Genomic DNA, 19,143 nt, shown 5'->3' with positions numbered 1-19,143 from the left:
TCCTACTTGGTTAGCTAACACGGTGGTTGTACCCAAGAAAAATGGTAAGTGGCGTGTTTGTGTAGATTATACCGATTTAAATAAAGCCTGTCCAAAAGATTCCTTTCCCTTACCGCATATAGACCAACTAATTGATGCAACCGCAGGTCATGAACTTTTAAGTTTTTTAGATGCATACTCGGGATATAATCAAATTAAAATGGATCCTGGTGATGAAGAAAAAACTTCTTTCATCACAGACAGGGGGACTTACTGTTATAAAGTAATGCCCTTTGGCCTCAAAAATGCTGGGGCAACCTATCAAAGGTTGGTCACCAAAATGTTCCAAGAACATTTAGGGAAAACAATGGAGGTATATATAGACGATATGCTCGTCAAAACCCAGCAATCTCATGATCATATTTCTCATCTATCTATTACTTTTGAAATTTTGCGAAAATTTAATATGAAACTCAACCCAGAAAAATGTGCATTTGGAGTTGCATCAGGTAAGTTTTTGGGTTTTCTTGTTTCTAACCGTGGTATTGAAGTGAATCCTTCTCAGATCAAAGCAATAGAAGAAATCCCTGATATCCTTACTAATAAAAAGGAAGTACAAAGATTAACGGGAAGAATTGCAGCTTTGGGGAGATTTATTTCCAAATCCTCAGAAAGGTGTTTTAAGTTTTTCTCTGCACTTAAAAAGCAAGATCATTTTGAATGGAATGAAGATTGTCAACAAGCCCTTAGAAATTTGAAAGCTTATTTGTCAAAACCACCGTTGTTGGCAAAACCGAAGGTGGGGGAAAAACTTCTCATTTATCTGGCCGTATCTGAAGTCGCAGTAAGTGCTGTTTTAGTCCGCGAGGACCAAGGTAAACAATCTCCTATTTATTATGTAAGTAAGTCCTTATTGGAAGCTGAGACACGATACCCACAGCTAGAAAAATTAGCATTAGCTTTGATCATGGCATCTAGAAAGTTAAGACCTTATTTTCAATGTCATCCCATTGTTGTAGTTACTGCTTTTCCGCTTCGAAATATTTTGCATAAACACGAACTTTCAGGAAGATTAGCAAAATGGGCTATAGAACTAAGTGAGTATGAAGTTATTTATCAACCCAGGACCGCTATAAAGTCTCAAGTACTAGCTGATTTCGTGGCTGATTTTAGCCAGGGGATGCATTTAGAAGCAGAAAAAGAATTATTAGTTTTTAATGGTGCGAACCCGGGGACTTGGGTTTTATACACTGACGGTTCATCTAATGTAAAAGGGGCAGGCTTAGGAATAGTCCTCGTACCACCTGCGGGTGAGACCATTAGACAGGCTATAAAATGTCATTCTATAACTAACAATGAAGCAGAGTATGAGGCTGTAATTGCAGGTTTAGAATTGGCACGAGAACTCGGCATAACACAGATTATAATCAAGAGTGATTCTCAACTCGTGGTTAATCAGAATGCTGGGGACTTATACAGCCAGAGAGTCACGAATGCAAGAATACCTCGCAAAGGTACGGGAGTTAATAAAGCAATTCCAAACTTGGAAAGTAGTGCAGATCCCAAGAGATGAGAATGTAGAGGCAGATGCTTTAGCAAATCTCGCATCCGCAGCAGACGTGGAAAACAATACAGATGCTTCAGTCATACATCTATTTCATTCCATTCTTGAATCTGATAAAAACGAGGTAAATTTTAATCATCTAACATGGGATTGGAGAAATGAAATTGTTGCCTTTTTACAGCACGGTACCGTGCCTAATGACAAAGGAAAGGCTCACGCACTTCGCAAAAAAGCTGCACAATATTGTTTATATCAAGGAAATCTTTATCGAAAGATGTTCGGCGGACCACTAGCAAGGTGTCTCGGACCCTCTCAAACCGAATATGTCATGAGAGAAGTACATGAAGGACATTGTGGGAATCACGCAGGAGGACGGTCACTGGTAAGAACGTTAATTCGCACAGGATATTATTGGCCTAAGATGGAAGAAGAGGCAACCAGTTTCGTGTCCAAATGTGATAAATGTCAAAGGTACGACAATAATATGCACAGACCAGCTGAGTTACTACATCCTGTTTTAGCCCCTTGGCCCTTTATGAAATGGGGAATGGATATCGTAGGTCCACTTCCACAAGCAAAAGGTCAGGTAAAATTTCTACTTGTACTTACAGATTATTTCACTAAATGGGTAGAAGCAGGGGCATTTAAACAGGTACGAGAAAAAGAAGTTAAAGACTTCATATGGCGAAATATAATATGCCGCTTTGGAGTACCAAAGGAGATCGTGTGTGACAATGGACCACAATTCATTGGAGCTCAAATCACAGAATTTCTTCGAAGTTGGCAGATCAAAAGAATAACGTCTACGCCATATCATCCAGTAGGGAATGGACAAGCAGAATCTACTAACAAAGTCATTATCAATAACTTGAAAAAGAGGTTACAAGATTCAAAAGGTAATTGGCCTGAGGTGTTACCTGGAGTATTATGGGCTTATCGTACAATGACCAAAATAGGCACTGGAGAAACACCATTTTCAATGGTTTATGGTACGAAAGCCTTAATACCAGTTGAAATAGGTGAGCCAAGCACACGATACGATCAGGCAACAGAGGAATATAATAATGAAGAGATGCGGGTTATCCTAGATTTACTCGAAGGGAGAAGAGAAGCTGCTTTGACAAGGATGGCAGCACAAAAGCAAGTAATAGAACGATATTACAATAGGAAAGCACGCCTCAGATTTTTCAAAATTGGGGACTTCGTGCTTAAAAAGGTGTTCCAATTTGCAAAGGCTGCTAATTCAGGAAAGCTAAGTCCAACATAGGAAGGACCGTACAAAGTCCGTGGCATTGCGGGAAAAGGAGCATACCAGTTGGAGACAATGGATGGTAAAGTTTTACCCTCACATTGGAATGTTGTCCACTTAAAAAGATATTACTTTTGAGAAAGTACCTACGGTCAGGTATCATCATGTTAAAATTTCTCTCTTGGTTTATTAATATTTTACTAACGATTTTAGATGCTAGGCAAAATATCCTAACTCGTGCCAAATGATGAGTCACAACCTGCAAGGCAAAATGGAGTATTCTTAAATTCCTAGCCCAGGGTTACAATTAATCTGATGGAAATACACACGAGTTAGGCAGTCTTCATCTATAATCGCACCGTCGAGTCCCGTATATCTTTCTGTTTCAGGAAAAGGGCCAAAGTAAAAGAAATAAACAAGTGCTCGAGGCTTCATACTTCACCGCTCAAACACTTGGGGGACTACATATTATACACAGATATGTGTAGAAACAGATACGAGTATCGAACAAAAATCGGCCACAAAGAAGCAAGTGTTGAGAAAAAGTTACGAAGTCTTCAGCATTCATGAGAACAACAGAGTCATCTCTCAAACTCATAAACAAAGTCACCTCTCAAACCCTTCTTAACATGTAAAGATAGGGTCATGACTATGTACTGAAACAGGTTATGAAGAAAAACCTTGTTTATTTTATGTTATTTACAAATCTGTTACAAGAAAAACAGTTACGAGAAAGTTGTAGATGTATTGTAATACATGTAACAGTCAAACACTTGTTAAAAGTTTATGAATAAAAACTTGCCAAAGTTGTTTCATACAAAACGTGTGTTTTCCTATTTCTTTCATCGTATTATAACACCATTATGAAGTTGAGACGTCTTCTTCATTAAGTGTCGGATAAAATAAAAGGGCCCTCTTTTATAAGCCTCATGTTGATATTCCATGAGAAGAATCGTAAAGCATTTTAAAAGGATAAAAATGCTAAGCTATTCCATGAGTCCTAGATAAATAGGCAAGAATAGAATATGCAGAAGTACCGATAAAACTTCTTTTTTAAACAAAAAACTAAGTACAAACTTAGTCAATTAAGCATTTGTTTTTACAAATGCCCCATTATGTTAATTGGGGACTTCATCAAAAGATCCTTTACAATAATTTCATTTTTAGCTAGTCACTGAAGAGTTTGGAGCATCAGAAGTTTCACCCTCGGAAGGAGGAATTGTAATCCCAATTGCTGCAGTAGTCACTTCTTCATTTAAAAGTTCTTCTGTTCCAGGAACTTCAAGTGCAGGAGAAGGAGTATCAGTAGACTGTTGGCTTTTCTCGATGGTATCTACGACTTTGGCCAGTTCAGACTGCAAGTCAAAACCTTCTTGAGCAGCTTCCGTCAAAGCATCACGACGAGATTTCAGGAAAGCCCAACTCACCTCTATGTTGAAATTTTCCTCCAGAAGTCCATATTCCTTTTCCCACATAGCAAGATCGTTTTTAAGATTTGGTGCTCAGCTAAATGGAAATCAAGGGAAGCTTCAAGAGAGGCATGAGAACTCTTCAAGGCATGAATCTCGTCAGAAGAGGTCTGTAAGTCAGCCTGAGCTTGAGTCAAGCTTTGCACTAACTCTCCTGCATACTCTTCCTTCTTAGCCAAAAGTGCCTTCAGCTCCCTAACTTCTTCACTAGCCTTGGATAATTGTTCTGACAAAGAGCATTCCAAAAGCTCTTTGTCTCTTTTCAATTGGCTTGAAGAAGCTTTTGCAGTTGCCAGTTCAGAAGTCAAACCACGGTTTTGCTGCTCCAAAAGATTTTTATTTTCTTGCAACTCCTCTATGGTCCCTTGAGCATTCTCAAACTGTTCCTTCCAATTGGTTGCTTCAAGCTAGGCTCCCCTAGCTATTTCTTCGGCCTCGTGGACAGTCTTTTCAGACTCACGGGCTTTTCTTTCCAGAAGGGAAATTCTTCCCATTAATTCCGTGCCAATAAGGTTAGCCTACAGAGACAACTCATAGAAATGAGAGATTGAAGATAATTAAAAAAAAACTTGTTGGTAAGAAGAGAAAATACCTTCAAAGTAGAATGAACTATGTCATTCATCAGAGTTAAGCAGCTATGGCTCTCCATCTTCTTCTTCTCGATATCTCCAATTAGAGGTTCGAGCCAAACATCGGCTCTACTGGTCTTCCTCAAGAGGCTATGATTGGCAGGAACTTCCAAAGTAACACTTCTCATAGTCATACTTCCACTGCTAGAACCCGTCTCTGTACGATGAACAGAGGGAAGAGGAGCAATGGAAGGAATGGAAGGAGAAGATGTAGAAACAGGAATGGAAGGAAAAGATGTAGAAACCAATGTAGGAGCGGAAGCAGGTGCGGTAGAAACTGCCAAGGGAATGGACATAGGAGCGGTAGAAACTGGCAAAAGAACGGAAGTCGTCAAAACTGGTAAAGAAATACTTACGGTTGGCAGAGGAATGGAGGAAATAGGAACAAATGAGGAAAGAAGAGCTTCATCAAAAACAGGGCCGAGCTCGCCACTCCCGAAACCACTGTCAAAAAGATGCTGAATTGACTCATTATTATCTCTTGGTTCGGTGTCCTCATCAGATTGAATCAAAACATGCTCGGTGGTGGAGGTTCGAGCAGGAGTGTTTTCAATTTCATCATCAATGATTATTCTCCTCCTGACCCTTGGCATGGTAGTTAGGGAGGTACCCTCCTCTTCTTCTTCAGAACTTTCCTTTATAGCTTTCCTTTTTGGTAGCAAGACTCGAGCCTTATCCAAATCAAGAGCAGCATTCGCAGACATGCGAATGACCATAGCTACTTCAGCCGTCATTCCTCTAATGCCAAATCCTGATTAAAGGATGGATACACATGATCAAAGTTGTGGGAAAAATGCTTAACATGTAAAAAAAACATATAAAAAGGGGGATACCATGTGTTTTGACCTTCCAGCCATGTAAGGAAGAAATTGATTTCCAAGTTCTTTGCTCCCTAGAAGCAATCTTCAAAAGTGAGTCTACCCAACCACGGAAGTTGGGAATAGGTTCCACATCTCCCATGGTTGCTACAAAAAACCAAAAAGAGACGAGGTTAAAAACAAAATTTCTTTTGAAATTCTCAAAAGTAGGTACGGTAAATAAAAGGAAACCTACATTCAAAATTCCACTTCTCAGGGAAGGGAATATTTGTTTCGCCAATCAAGTCCACCGTACGAACAGTAACGTAACGGATATACCATCCACGATCTTTGTCATCTTCAGGATTTACCAAAACTTTTTTGCTCCTTGCAGTTAAGGTAAAAACCCCATGGCGTATTAAGTTAGGATGGTACAGATGAATGAGGTGAGAAAAGGTGACATTGACATTGGCTTTGGAGGATAAATATCTCAAACAAGTCACTGTTCTCCACACTAATGGACCGATTTGGGCCAAACAAATTGTAAAGAAACGACAAAAATCGAGAATAACTGGGTCAATCGGAGGATTAAAACCTAAAGTGAAGGGGTAAGTATAAACAGAAGAATACCCACTTCTAAAAGAGGAAATTCTTTGATTTGGGGAAGGAATTGACATTCGGAGACTATCCTTCCAGTTACAATCTTTTCTTATGGTGGGGATTGTAAGCTCGGTTACTATTGTGGGGTAAGTATCGGCTTTTTCTAAATTTGCAATTTGTTTTTGAAGAGACGTTTTGTCACTTTCAAAAGACAAATCGCTGGGAACTATTTCATCAACTGAGGGTTCTTGAGAAGAATCAAGAATTTCCCTACTTTTAGAAGAAGGGGCTTTTGGGATAGAACTCCTTGAAGAAGAACCAGAGGAGCCGACTCGAGTAGATTGTAACCCTGTTCGAAGCCTACCTCCTCCGCCTCTTCTGTGTCTAACAGGGGCGTTGGGGAATTGATCTAGAATTGGAACTTTTTTACGGTTAGGGTTTGAAGAAGACATTGTTAAGAAGGAAGTATGTGCTGAAGATTTGTGAAGAAGACAAAGGAAGACAAAGTTATGTGTAAAATGAGAACCGTCAACCTTAGAAGTGTAATGATAGAAAGCCTATAATAAATGCAGCTATCACTTCGTAAATAGTGATAATGAAGAAGTCTCGAAAAAGGGTGTGAATAGCGGAATCAATTAGAAAATGACACATGGGCAGAACATTAAATGGAAAAGACTACTGAGGCGTTAATACTGTCATGAGCATTAATAGTGGCAAAAATTCCTTCTTCATGAAGATCCACTTCCCAATTATTTAATTGATAAATAAATGGAAAGTGGGGGGACTATCTGTATTGGGAAAAAACTGAGTTTATATTAAAGATGATGTGGCATGACACGTGGATTAGTTAAATGGTCAAAGTGCAACAATTGACTAAGAGGCACGGATGGAGACAGCCACGGGAAGAAGAATTTAAATAGGCACGAGACGACGTATAGATACGAGTCTCGTACCAATTTAAATTATTTACAGCCAACGGATTAGAAGGCATTGAAGACAAAGATCTGATGACAGAAAGGAGTCCAAATTCATTATTAAATACTTGATACGTTACAAAATTGGTATTTAATAGGAATGATTGTATAACGGCTTATTTAATGTCATTTATTACTCATGATTATATCATTAAAGCTGAGGCTTCATTCCTTTACCTAGAATTATCTATAAAAGGAAGAAGTATCATCATTTGTAAGGACACGGAATACTATTGAGAATTTATTGAAATACACATCTATTTGCTTTTTTACCATCATTCTCAAAAGTATTTTATTTTTGTCTCCTGATTATCAGTAACCCGAATTTCTTTTTAGCTTTGACCAAAGACTCAAATTTTTGGTTAAACACCCATGGGTATTTAATTTTTAATATTTTATAAAATAATATAATTACAATAAATATTTATAAACAGGTAAAATTGCATAATATATTTATATATATATATATATATATATATATATATATATATATATATATATATATATATATATATATATATATATATAGATATGTTCCATCCCCATAATAAACTAGGTAGAACAACCTATTATACGCTACTTACAAGTAACTTGAGTCGAAAAGAATAAAGTTTTCTATGTGAAGGAACAAAAACGCGCCTCAAACGCCCGGGTGTTCGTCCCGGATTGCTGGGCGTACGCCTCTTGAGACTTTCGCCCCACACTACTGCTTTGGGGCATTTTTGGTGCGCCTCGCCCCAGGGCTCGCTCCAAAAACTCCTTTTAAAACACTAATTTCATCCATTTCACCACATTCTTTGTAGTACTAATTTAACTTATTGTAAACTAATTATCTTTCAAGTAATCCGATAATATAATGAAACATTCTTTTACACTTTCAATATATATTAACTAGAAATATATATATATATATATATATATATATATATATATATATATATATATATATATATATATATATATATATATATATATATATATATACATTCTAGAGTATCTTGCGCATTTGATGGCAAATATATTGGTGATCCAGTTTTAGGTAGTGTGTGTCCCAATATTTAGTTCATTCTCGTATTGAGATATTAATTCTGATTATATAGGCTGTCCCTTATGGACCATTTTGACGATTTTCTATGATTAATATGACAATTGCTGATTAAGTACTATAAGTTTGAAAATTCTGCCACAAAAAGCTTATAAAAGAACTCACTCTTTGTCTAAAAATCTGATCATGTAACATCTTGGTCAGATTCATTTTTCAGGACCAGATAGTACGTAAACCCCATAATTAATCAAACTGGATTAGAGCCATCATGTCGGAAAATATTCCAATGAGATTTAAAATTTCAACTACCAATGCTGTGATTATCCACTTCTATGTAGTAGTTAGTTGTGTTACTTCAGCTCAAATTTTGAATGTTGATTGAGAATTAGGTTAGAAAATTCACTCCTTTCAACTTTTTTTTATATGATGGTGTTCTGGTTAGCATGCGCGTAACTTAATGGATTCCACTAGATATCTGCTAGTGATCATTCTGGCATATGTATCGAATAACTTTGTCCGGCATATGTAAGGCTTTGGTTGTCGTATTCCTCTCTGGCAGTAGCGGAGCCACATTGAAAAAAGGGGTGTCAAGCGACACTTCTTCGGCGAAAAATTATATTATATTGCTAGATAATTTTTTTATTTTATGTATATTTACTATACGTTGACTCTCCTTGACTTTTCGATATATCTAATTATTTATATTTTGACACCTCTCGATAAAATTTTTACTCCGCCACCACTCTCTGAAACCCACCCTTCTTTGTACTGAGGAGGGACCAACATTCCTTTCTCGAAGAGGGCCTAAGTGACTTCGTAACTTCTAACGTACTTTTTTCTGTTGATTGAGAATTAGGTAGGAATTTTTCACCTTTCAACTATTTTGCAAGTTTTAACCAGTCTACATAATAGAAAAGGAAAAATGGAAATTACTAGAGTAGCGTTAATCTACTCTACCAGGAGACCAGATTTAACTTCTTTCTTGTACTCATACTGTTGACAAGGAGGAAACTTCGTTCTCACTTAACTTCACGTCGTAATAATCAAGAGAACAAAAGATCAAGATGACTTTACCAAAATTAAAGGACAATTGTTATCAGCTCGAGTTAAACTTATATTATATATATTTACAATGTAAATAAATTTTTGCTCTATCAAGTCATAAAAATATCTTTACATATAATATTTCATAAAAATTGAGATTTATAATCTTGAAAATAAGACGAATTACGTGTTACAGCAGTTAAAAGTAACCTGATAATTAAAGAATTTTTTTGAATAGTAGCTTTACCTTGTTGTTACTACTATTTTTCTATTGCTCCATTTTTTAAAGTTCTTGAGCCGAGGGTATTTCGGAAACAACCTCTTTACCTTCATAAGTAGGGATAAAGTATGTGTATGCATTATCCTCCCCAGATTGCATTTGTGATATTTCACTGGATTGTTGTTCTTCTTCTTTAAATAGTAGCTTATACCTTCTTGGTGCCTGGCATTACTTTTTCTCAACCAAAAAAAAAAAGAAATTGTATGAAGTACATTAAAACCTTATAAAAAAGAGGAGGGTACTGAGAGGAAATTAAGTAGTAGCAAAAGTAACTAAGGGATAGCTTTAGGTTTGTCTTATATATGGAAGTGAGTCCTCTATTCATAGAACCAAAGTTGCTCATATTTTATATTGAAACATGCTATATATACTTTAGAGTTTGTCTTTTATGTATATATATATATGAAAGTGAGTCTTAATTCTAAGGAAGGAGATACAAAGAAACAAAGTTCTTCATATTTTTATATTTTTAAATTGAAACATGGCATACTTAGAAAAGCAATAGCAGAGAGTAGCCATGTTAGAATATTAGGGTTTTGCACATGGCTAAGTGGAATGATGTTAAGAAGAAACATGTGAATGTGCCTCACACTGTTGAAACAAAGCCAATAGTAGGATCTAGGAACCAAAACAATGTCACATTGGCCATGTTTGGGTCCTACATATACTAGAATTTTATGGTAATACTTGGGCAGGGATGGCAATAGGTTTGGGCAGGTGCGGGGCGGATTTGGCAAAGTCCACAAAAATTTTAACCCGTCTCGCCCCGCATAGCTATTTTTTCAATTTTCAACTCACCCCGCCTTGCCCCGCTTGGACCCGCCCTGCCCTGCCCCGCTTGGACCCGCCCTGCCCTGCCCCGCTTAAGTTTTTTTTCTTTTTTATTTTATTTTTTCTAAAACAAACTAGTTTGGGTAATTTCATTAGTAGTAAAAAAGTTCTCTAACTTTTTTGGGTAATTTTTTTCTCTAATACAATTGGTCTATTTCGGATTTCTTTATATGTTGCATCTCTAACGTGGCATTATTTTTTTTAAATGCAAAGTCCGATTGTTTTTCTTCTTGCTATTTAGCCTCTAGGATATCCTTAATACATCTGCACTGATTTTCTTAATAACAATTTGTTTCATCTCTTTATTCTCTTTTTATCGTATTTCTACTTGTCACATCTTCTTTTTGGGCGCCCGGCCCCGAAGGGTAAAATGCACGAGGGAGTTTTTGACTTTCCAAATCAAGGGAGATTTGCTAAGGGAGATTGCAAGCAAGACTAATAACATATACTAAACTTACACTAAACGGCGTTCAAGTTTGAATTTAAACTAGCTTATTTGGGCTTGATTAATGAAATCGGCTATTTATTAGAAAACTGCTACTAATTAGATTCAAAACTGCCTAATGAAATTCGGATGTAACAGAGTTAAATTGAATAGTTTAAAACTAATGTTGCCTCTGTCCAGGTTAATAGCAATCCATTTTATACATGCAGAATATAACTAAGAATGAAGTCTAGTTTTGGATGTACCAATTACTCGTACATTCCACGAATTGCGTAATCACATCACACACACAATTAAACAAGATAAACCATTGTAAGTTAAGATAATTAAACAGACCCAATTTTCAATTAAATACAAAACTACCTGTTGTATCTTCCTATCGAGTTACAATCTAAAGATTTGCGCGAATTTACTAACACTTTATAAGACTATAGGTGCAGTACCGAAGGACTAAAAATTCTTCGCGTCTTTCATTTCAACTCATTGCTATTGTTACATCAATGTGAGATTCAAAAATGTGTACCTGGATGCTGAAATGCAAAGAAGAAAATGGAAGCAGCAAGTCAGCAACAAACTCAGATGACAGCAGTGATCACAAGTAAAAGCAACGAGCAGCAGCAGTAGCAACAAATGACAGCAGAACAAACCCAGTGCAAGGGTGCAACTATGGCCAATGGAAAACAGTAGCAAGATGATAACAGCGAATAGTGGAGTAAAGTCAAAATCCCAGATAGACCAAATCCAGGAACAAACCAACGAAATAAACAACCAGTAAACTCAGTTGGGACTTGGAAAAATCAGTGTTGAATAGACAGGTCGAAACAAGTGAAATCAAGACAACAATGGAAAGATAGTTTCTAATTTTTGTCTGTGTGTGTGCCCTCTATGCCTATCCAATCTCTGTATATGCCTCTCTATTTTTCTATCTCCTCTTCTCCAAAAAAAATTCTCTTTTCTAAGTGGTAGCTCCCCTCTACTTATAACCTAGCATCAGGCCATTTTACAGCCTGTTAAACAAATCAGAAATCCCTCCTTTCCTGCTGTTTTTCCACTCAAACATTTAAAAGTAGAAACACTCCCATGAGATTCCCTGACAGCCTTTTTATCACCTTATTAAACTAAAACCAGATATGGGCAGCAAGAATATAATCTGACAGCACATGCTGTCTAATTATTTTAATTCCTTAACAGCTGACCATACACATGCTGCCCAAAATCTAAACCAAGTGAACATGCTATCCATTTAAAACCAAAGTCTGAACTGCAACTATAACACCACCCTTAAATGTTTTCTGATTCAAATTGAACAAATCACAGGCAACATACTCAGTTCCTAATTGAATTCAAACAAAATATCAGCAGGAAAGCCAATAACATGAATCAAATTATTACCATTCAAAGCTGAACTAATTGACGACATATATTGAATCGACTATGCGAATCACAACACATACAATCGAAGCTCAATGATCAGAATCCAACAGTATTAGCAGGGGGTTCAAGTTGTACTGACCAAAACAAAATTGGCCCTGGGAACTAATTAATCGACCCATTTCAATTTCAGTTGGTTGTACAGTTTACACATACACACATTATCAGCAAATGAAGAAAGATTTGTCCAAATACAAAGGTCCGGGCAAGGTGGACAGGAACAATCGACAAACAATTCAAAATAAAATCAACTAAACATTTGGGGCAATGAACAGACATTCAATTACAACAAACACATGAACTGATAAGAAAAGGAAAGCAAAAATACCTTAAAATCTTGAAAAGTCAACAAACCCTAGCTCGGATTTGAATCGACCTTTCTTGGGGTTGAACAGACTTTAATCGATTAAGGTCCATTAGACCCTAATCTTCATGTTTCAAACGGACACAGATCGGGATCAGGGTTTCTAGGGTTCCTAAGGGGCAGATTTGGGATTTGTGTTTCCCTGGTTAGATTCGGACCAAACCAAGCATGGTTTGGTCACGAGGGAGGTCAGGGGAGTGCCCGGTATGAACCTAGGGTGGTTTGGAGTAGATCGAGTTTTGCTCGAATCTTCAAATGAAGATTCGAGAACCTAGGGGTTGATTCGAGGCAAAGGGACAACAGATCCATGTTCAGGGTGGTGAGGTTGTCCTATGGTGTTAAGGTGGTGGTCACCAGCGTCCTTGCCGCCGGGTTTTTGGTGAGGGGAAAGGGGGGCGGCTCTAGGGTTCCGAGGGTTTGGGTCCGTGAAGGAGACGACTCGACGGGGGGTGTTTGGATGGGGCGTGGGGTAAGGTTTAGGTTTATATAGTTAGTGAGTGGATAGATCCTGGCCGTTGGATGAGGTGAGATGAAGGGCCAGGATCTTTCAGCTGGTGGGGAACGGTGTCGTTTCACATGCCAGGGGTTGGGTTGGTCCGGGGTTGAACGGGTCGGGTTCATATGTGGGTATGAGGGATGTGATCTTGGTCGTTGATCGTCCTGAGATCAACGATCCAGATCAAAAGCGGCTCAACTGGATCGGACAAACAGGGATGCTGGGTTGGGTTGTTTTGGTTTGGGCCTGTTTGTTTTAATTTGGACTGGCCCAATCTGAAAATCCTTCATTTTTTTTCTTTTTTTTCTCTTTAATCTCTTAAATTAAATTGCCAAATAATACTATAAAAACATTAAACAACAATTATCACACAATTAACATTTAATTACACTAACATCACTTAATGACAAAATAGAATGAAAGATGCATTTTTTGTGATTTTCCTTTTAATAACCGGATTACGGTTCACACGACATATATTTTTTATATTTTTGTTTGATAAAAAAAATAAAAATGGACAAGATCACAAATAACTACCAAAAATGCCACGTAAATTCTAAAAATTGTACAGCAGGATTATTTGCTATTATTTTTATTTCTTTTGGAGTGATTGTCGCGTAAAACAAAAATCACGTGCTCACAGCTGCCCCTCTTTGTTCGGAAACACGAAGAGTTTTCGTGCAAAGATAAAGTGAGCGGATATGAGCGACTTTTGCCTATTGGAATACTCCGTGTGAAACACATTTTGAAAGATTTGACCGAATCTTCGCTTCAAAGATTTCCTACATATCCTGGGCTAAACAGGAATCAGGTCAATGTAGTTCGGGAAACTTTGGTAGCTGGGACTACCATGGGATTGCAATGCTTGCCGTTACTGCTGTTGCTGTTGCCGCTGCTGCTTACCGACTCCTTTATTACAACCAAAGGAAAATTGAAGCTGAACTAACTACGTGTACCTGTCAACCGCTAGTTACAAGATTCCTATCTATGATTCTTTTGCAACTTGATCTTGGGTCTTAGCTGATTTTGCTTGTAGACTTCGATCCGAATCTTGATGTTTGCAAGTTGTAGGCGCTTGTTTATTTCTGCGACACTGAGTGAGACGGGATTGGTAGAACTCGGGACCTTGATTAAATCTTGGAGCGACCCGCCCTTCGTTTTTCCCAATATCTCGTAACATCTTCTTTTGTCTTTTCTTCTTTTCTTTATTCTGGGTTGAGACTTTATCTCATGGGTCGTCTCAATCCATGCGCCTCGAGGTCCGACCTGCGGGGAAAAACAAAGCGAACGAAATTTTCTGCCCCAGTTTCACTAGGAAAATTTCGTGAGTTAAATACTGGGAAGTTCATAGAATTGATGAATGAATTGGAGAATTTCAGTCTAACAAATGCAACTCCGGGATTGGGTCCTTAATATTGCCACAAGGTAAAAATGCTCAGTTCAGGGTTGGAGCCCTAATGCTGGATGACAGACAAATGCTCGGTTCAGGGTTGGAGCCCTAATGCTGGCTAAATGGAAAAATTTCAGTTTAGGGTTGGAGCCCTAATGTTGCTCAGTTCAGGGTTGGAGCCCTAATGCTGGCTAAATGGAAACAGTTCAGTTTAGGGTTGGAGCCCTAATGCTGACTAACAGACAATGCTCAGTTCAGGGTTGGAGCCCTAATGCTGGCCAAATGGAAAATGTTCAGTTTAGGGTTGGAACCCTAATGCTGACTAACAGACAATGCTCAGTTCAGGGTTGGAGCCCTAATGCTGGCTAAATGAAAAAGTTCAGTTTAGGATTGGAGCCCTAATGCTGGCTAAATGGAAAAGTTCAGTTTAGGGTTGGAGCCCTAATGCTAACTAAAGGGAAAAGTTCAGTTTAGGATTGGAGCCCTAATGCTGACTAACTGGGGAAAAGTTCAGTTTAGGGTTGGAGCCCTAATGTTGACTAAAGGGAAAAAGTTCAGTTTAGGGTTGGAGCCCTAATGCTGACTAAAGGGAAAAAGTTCAGTTTAGGGTTGGAACCCTAATGCTGACTAACTGGAAAAAGTTCAGTTTAGGGTTGGAGCCCTAATGCTGACTAAAGGGAAAAAGTTCAGTTTAGGGTTGGAGCCCTAATGCTGACTAAAGGGAAAAAGTTCAGTTTAGGGTTGGAGCCCTAATGCTGACTAAAGGGAAAAGTTCAGTTTAGGGTTGGAACCCTAATGCTGACTAACTGGAAAAAGTTCAGCTTAGGGTTGGAACCCTAATGCTGACTAAATGGAAAAAGTTCAGTTTAGGGTTGGAGCCCTAATGCTGACTAAAGGGAAAAAGTTCAGTTTAGGGTTGGAGCCCTAATGCTGACTAAAGGGAAAAAGTTCAGTTTAGGGTTGGAGCCCTAATGCTGACTAACTGGAAAAAGTTCAGTTTAGGGTTGGAGCCCTAATGCTGACTAAAGGGAAAAAGTTCAGTTTAGGGTTGGAGCCCTAATGCTGACTAAAGGGAAAAGTTCAGTTTAGGGTTGGAACCCTAATGCTGACTAACTGGAAAAAGTTTAGTTTAGGGTTGGAACTCTAATGCTGACTAAATGGAAAAAGTTCAGTTTAGGGTTGGAGCCTTAATGCTGACTAACTGGAAAAAGTTCAGTTTAGGGTTGGAGCCCTAATGCTGACTAACTGGCAATGCTCAGTTCAGGGTTGGAACCCTAATGCTGGCTAAATGGAAAAATGCCGGAGATACTAACTGACCCCCTCTTTTTTTTTTAGTTTTTCTTTCTTGTTTTGTTAGTAAAATGTAAAAGAGAATTTCGTGGAAACTTCCCTTTCGAGTGGATTCCTTATTTGTCAAACTGTTTCTTGCACTCATGTACCTTCTTCTTTGGCGACACCTGCTTCTTGCACGGTTGTCTTGGATCATACCTGTTTCAACTTTTCAAACAAAGAACAATTGTTAGCTCGGAAATGGCGGTTGGTTCGGTGACCTTGATTGTTCCAGTTGCTTTGTTGCATCCTTATTTCTGTTGAGAAACTCTGCCATTGACAGGCTTGCATTTCCAGATTCTGTGATGATTTGACTTGTAAGGCTTTTTTTTTCGTTTTGCTTGGGGATTTTCAATGGGGATTTTATTGGGGAGATTCTGCGGAGATTTGTACAAGGGGAAGTTCTGTGGGGATTTGCCTGAAAATGGCTCTGTGGGGATTTTTTTTTACAAAGCGGACTTGGTGGGGATTTGTTGGGGCAGGCTCGCTGGGGAAATTTACAAAGCGGATTTGCTGGGGATTTGTACAAAGTGAAAAACCTGTGGTGATTTTGCTGGGGCAGACTCTTTGGGGGATTTTTTACAAAGGGAGGCCTTGTGGGGATTTTTTTTTACAAAGGGAAACCCTGTGGGGATCTGTACAAAGGGAAAATCTGTGGGGATTTTTTTTTTCATAACTTTACTTAGGATGCAGTCAACATCATGAACCATCATCAAGTTCGGACAAACGTACCAACGAAACAAGGCATTTCCCTTGCGAAATGGAACTACGTGAAACCAACCCTGCCACCTGTCCTTTCCGGTATATCTGGAACTTAGGGTTAAAAATGAAAGGGATTCGAAGAAAAACAAAGAACGGAGAAAGCAAATTTCAGAAAAGAAGTGTCCCTTTCGGGACAAGAAAGACTTATCTGAGGAAAACAATGTTGACTTTAAATGGACATGACATGCTCTTTGGATTGGACGCCTGACCTTCAATGAACTTGCATTTCCTCCCGAACCAAAATGGACCTGTGTTTCCAAACCGGTGGAACTTTGCCGAGACTTCTGGGGTGGAGTCATTCTTTCGGCCAACAGCGCCCTTTGCGGGTTTTCGCTAGTTAACCTCTCTCATTTCCCTCTTTGATGTCGCTCGATAGCACTCTTTGCGAGTTTTTACTAAACAAGCTCTCTCATTTTGGTTTCTCTACTCTCGTCGCCTCGCGGTGCCCGAAGGTTTTCACCGACAAGACTCTCTCATTTTATTTCTCTCAATTTAGAGTGTACCGGCCTCCATTCGTGACGCTTCTTGGCTTCCCGCCACCTTTGGTAATTGATCTGAAAGGCTTGTGCTTGGCAAAGAAAAGTAGATGATACTACGACTTCTAAGCCGCTTGACGTGCCCCGGTTTCAATTTCAGGGTAAATGGGATTTTATTGTTGGTGTGACTGAACCTCAGAGAGAGGCTGCCTACGTATCCTTTCGGAATCAAGTCAGACGTAGTTCAGGCCTCGATCAATGTTTTGTTTTGTTTGTTTTCTTTCTTTTTTTTTTGATTGGTAACCAAAGCAATGTAACCGACTCAAAGGCTTGTAGAGAGAGTTGATAGTGTTTAGGGTAGTGGGAATAAGACCTTCATCATTTCAAATGTGTCAGGATCACTGAAGTGTCACTCAGACATAGTATCTTTTGACTGCATCCGCATTCACTGCTGTTTCTGGATCATTTCCTTCAATATCACCTAGGTACAATGCTCCTCTCGGCAATATCTTCCTGATGATGTATGGGCCTTTCCAGTTTGGAGCGAATTTCCCTTTCGCTTCCTGGTGATGTGGCAGAATGCGCCTCAGTACCAGTTGACCCACTTCGAAATTCCTGGGTCGGACTTTCTTGTTGTAAGCACGAGCCATTCTTCGTTGGTACAACTGCCCGTGACAAACCGCAACCATTCGTTTCTCGTCAATCAAAGTCAGCTGCTCTAATCGAGTCTTAACCCACTCGCTGTCTTCGATTTCTGCTTCGACAATGGTTCGAAGCGAAGGAATTTCTACCTCTACTGGTATTACAACCTCGATCCCATAAACCAAAAGATAAGGGGTTGCCCCTACTGACGTGCGTACCATAGTGCGATATCCCAACAATGCAAACGGTAACTGCTCATACCACTGTCGGGAACTCTGGATCGTCTTCCTCAAAATCTTCTTGATGTTCTTGTTTGCTGCTTCTACAGCGCCATTGGCCTTGGGCCGATAAGGAGTAGAATTCCTATGCGTTATTTTGAATTGCTCGCATACATCTCCCATCAAGTGACTATTCAGGTTTGCTGCGTTATCTGTGATGATAGTTGCAGGAATACCAAAACGACAGATAAGATTTGAATGTACAAAATCCACTACCGCTTTTTTAGTGACCGACTTGAGAGTGACAGCATCTACCCATTTTGTGAAGTAGTCGATGGCAACCAGTATAAATCTATGTCCATTTGAGGCCTTCGGCTCGATCGGACCAATGACGTCCATGCCCCAGGCAACAAATGGCCAAGGTGCAGACATGGGATGCAATTCCGTTGGAGGTGCATGAATCAAATCACTGTGCACCTGACACTGATGACACTTCCGAACGAAGCTAAAGCAGTCCTTTTCCATGGTCATCCAGTAATAACCTGCTCGAAGGATTTTCTTTGCTAAAACATACTCGTTCATGTGAGGTCCGCACACTCCTGCGTGTACTTCGTGCATGATCCTTCTTGCCTCCTCGGCGTCAACACATCTTAGTAGATTGAGGTCCGGAGTCCTCTTATACAACAACTCACCGCTCAAAAAGAAACCACTTGCATGCCGCCTGATGGTTCTCTTTTGATCTCCGGTAGCATGCTCGGGGTATTCTTGTGTCTTCAAGAACCTCTTGATATCATGGTACCATGGCTGTATGCATGATCCTGCCTCGATTACGTTACAGTAACCGTGTCTCTCCCCGATTTGGAATTCCAAGGGATCGACATGGGCATTGCTTGGGTAGGGTAGCATTGAAGCTAGGGTAGCAAGTGCATCTGCTAATTCATTGTGACACCGTGGGATATACCTGAACTCTATTGATTTAAAACGCTTGCCGAGGTCCTCCACGTGCTGTCGGTAAGGAATAAGCTTGATATCCCGAGTTTCCCATTCACCTTGGGCTTGCCGGATAATCAGGTCAGAATCTCCCATAATCAATAAATCTTCGACATCCTGATCGATCGCCATATGCATG

The sequence above is a fragment of the Nicotiana sylvestris genome, chromosome 10 (genome assembly GCF_000393655.2).
Source record: "Nicotiana sylvestris chromosome 10, ASM39365v2, whole genome shotgun sequence".
NCBI lineage: Eukaryota > Viridiplantae > Streptophyta > Magnoliopsida > Solanales > Solanaceae > Nicotiana > Nicotiana sylvestris.
The sequence above is the reverse complement of the archived record's forward strand: the minus strand, read 5'-3'. Positions refer to the sequence as shown.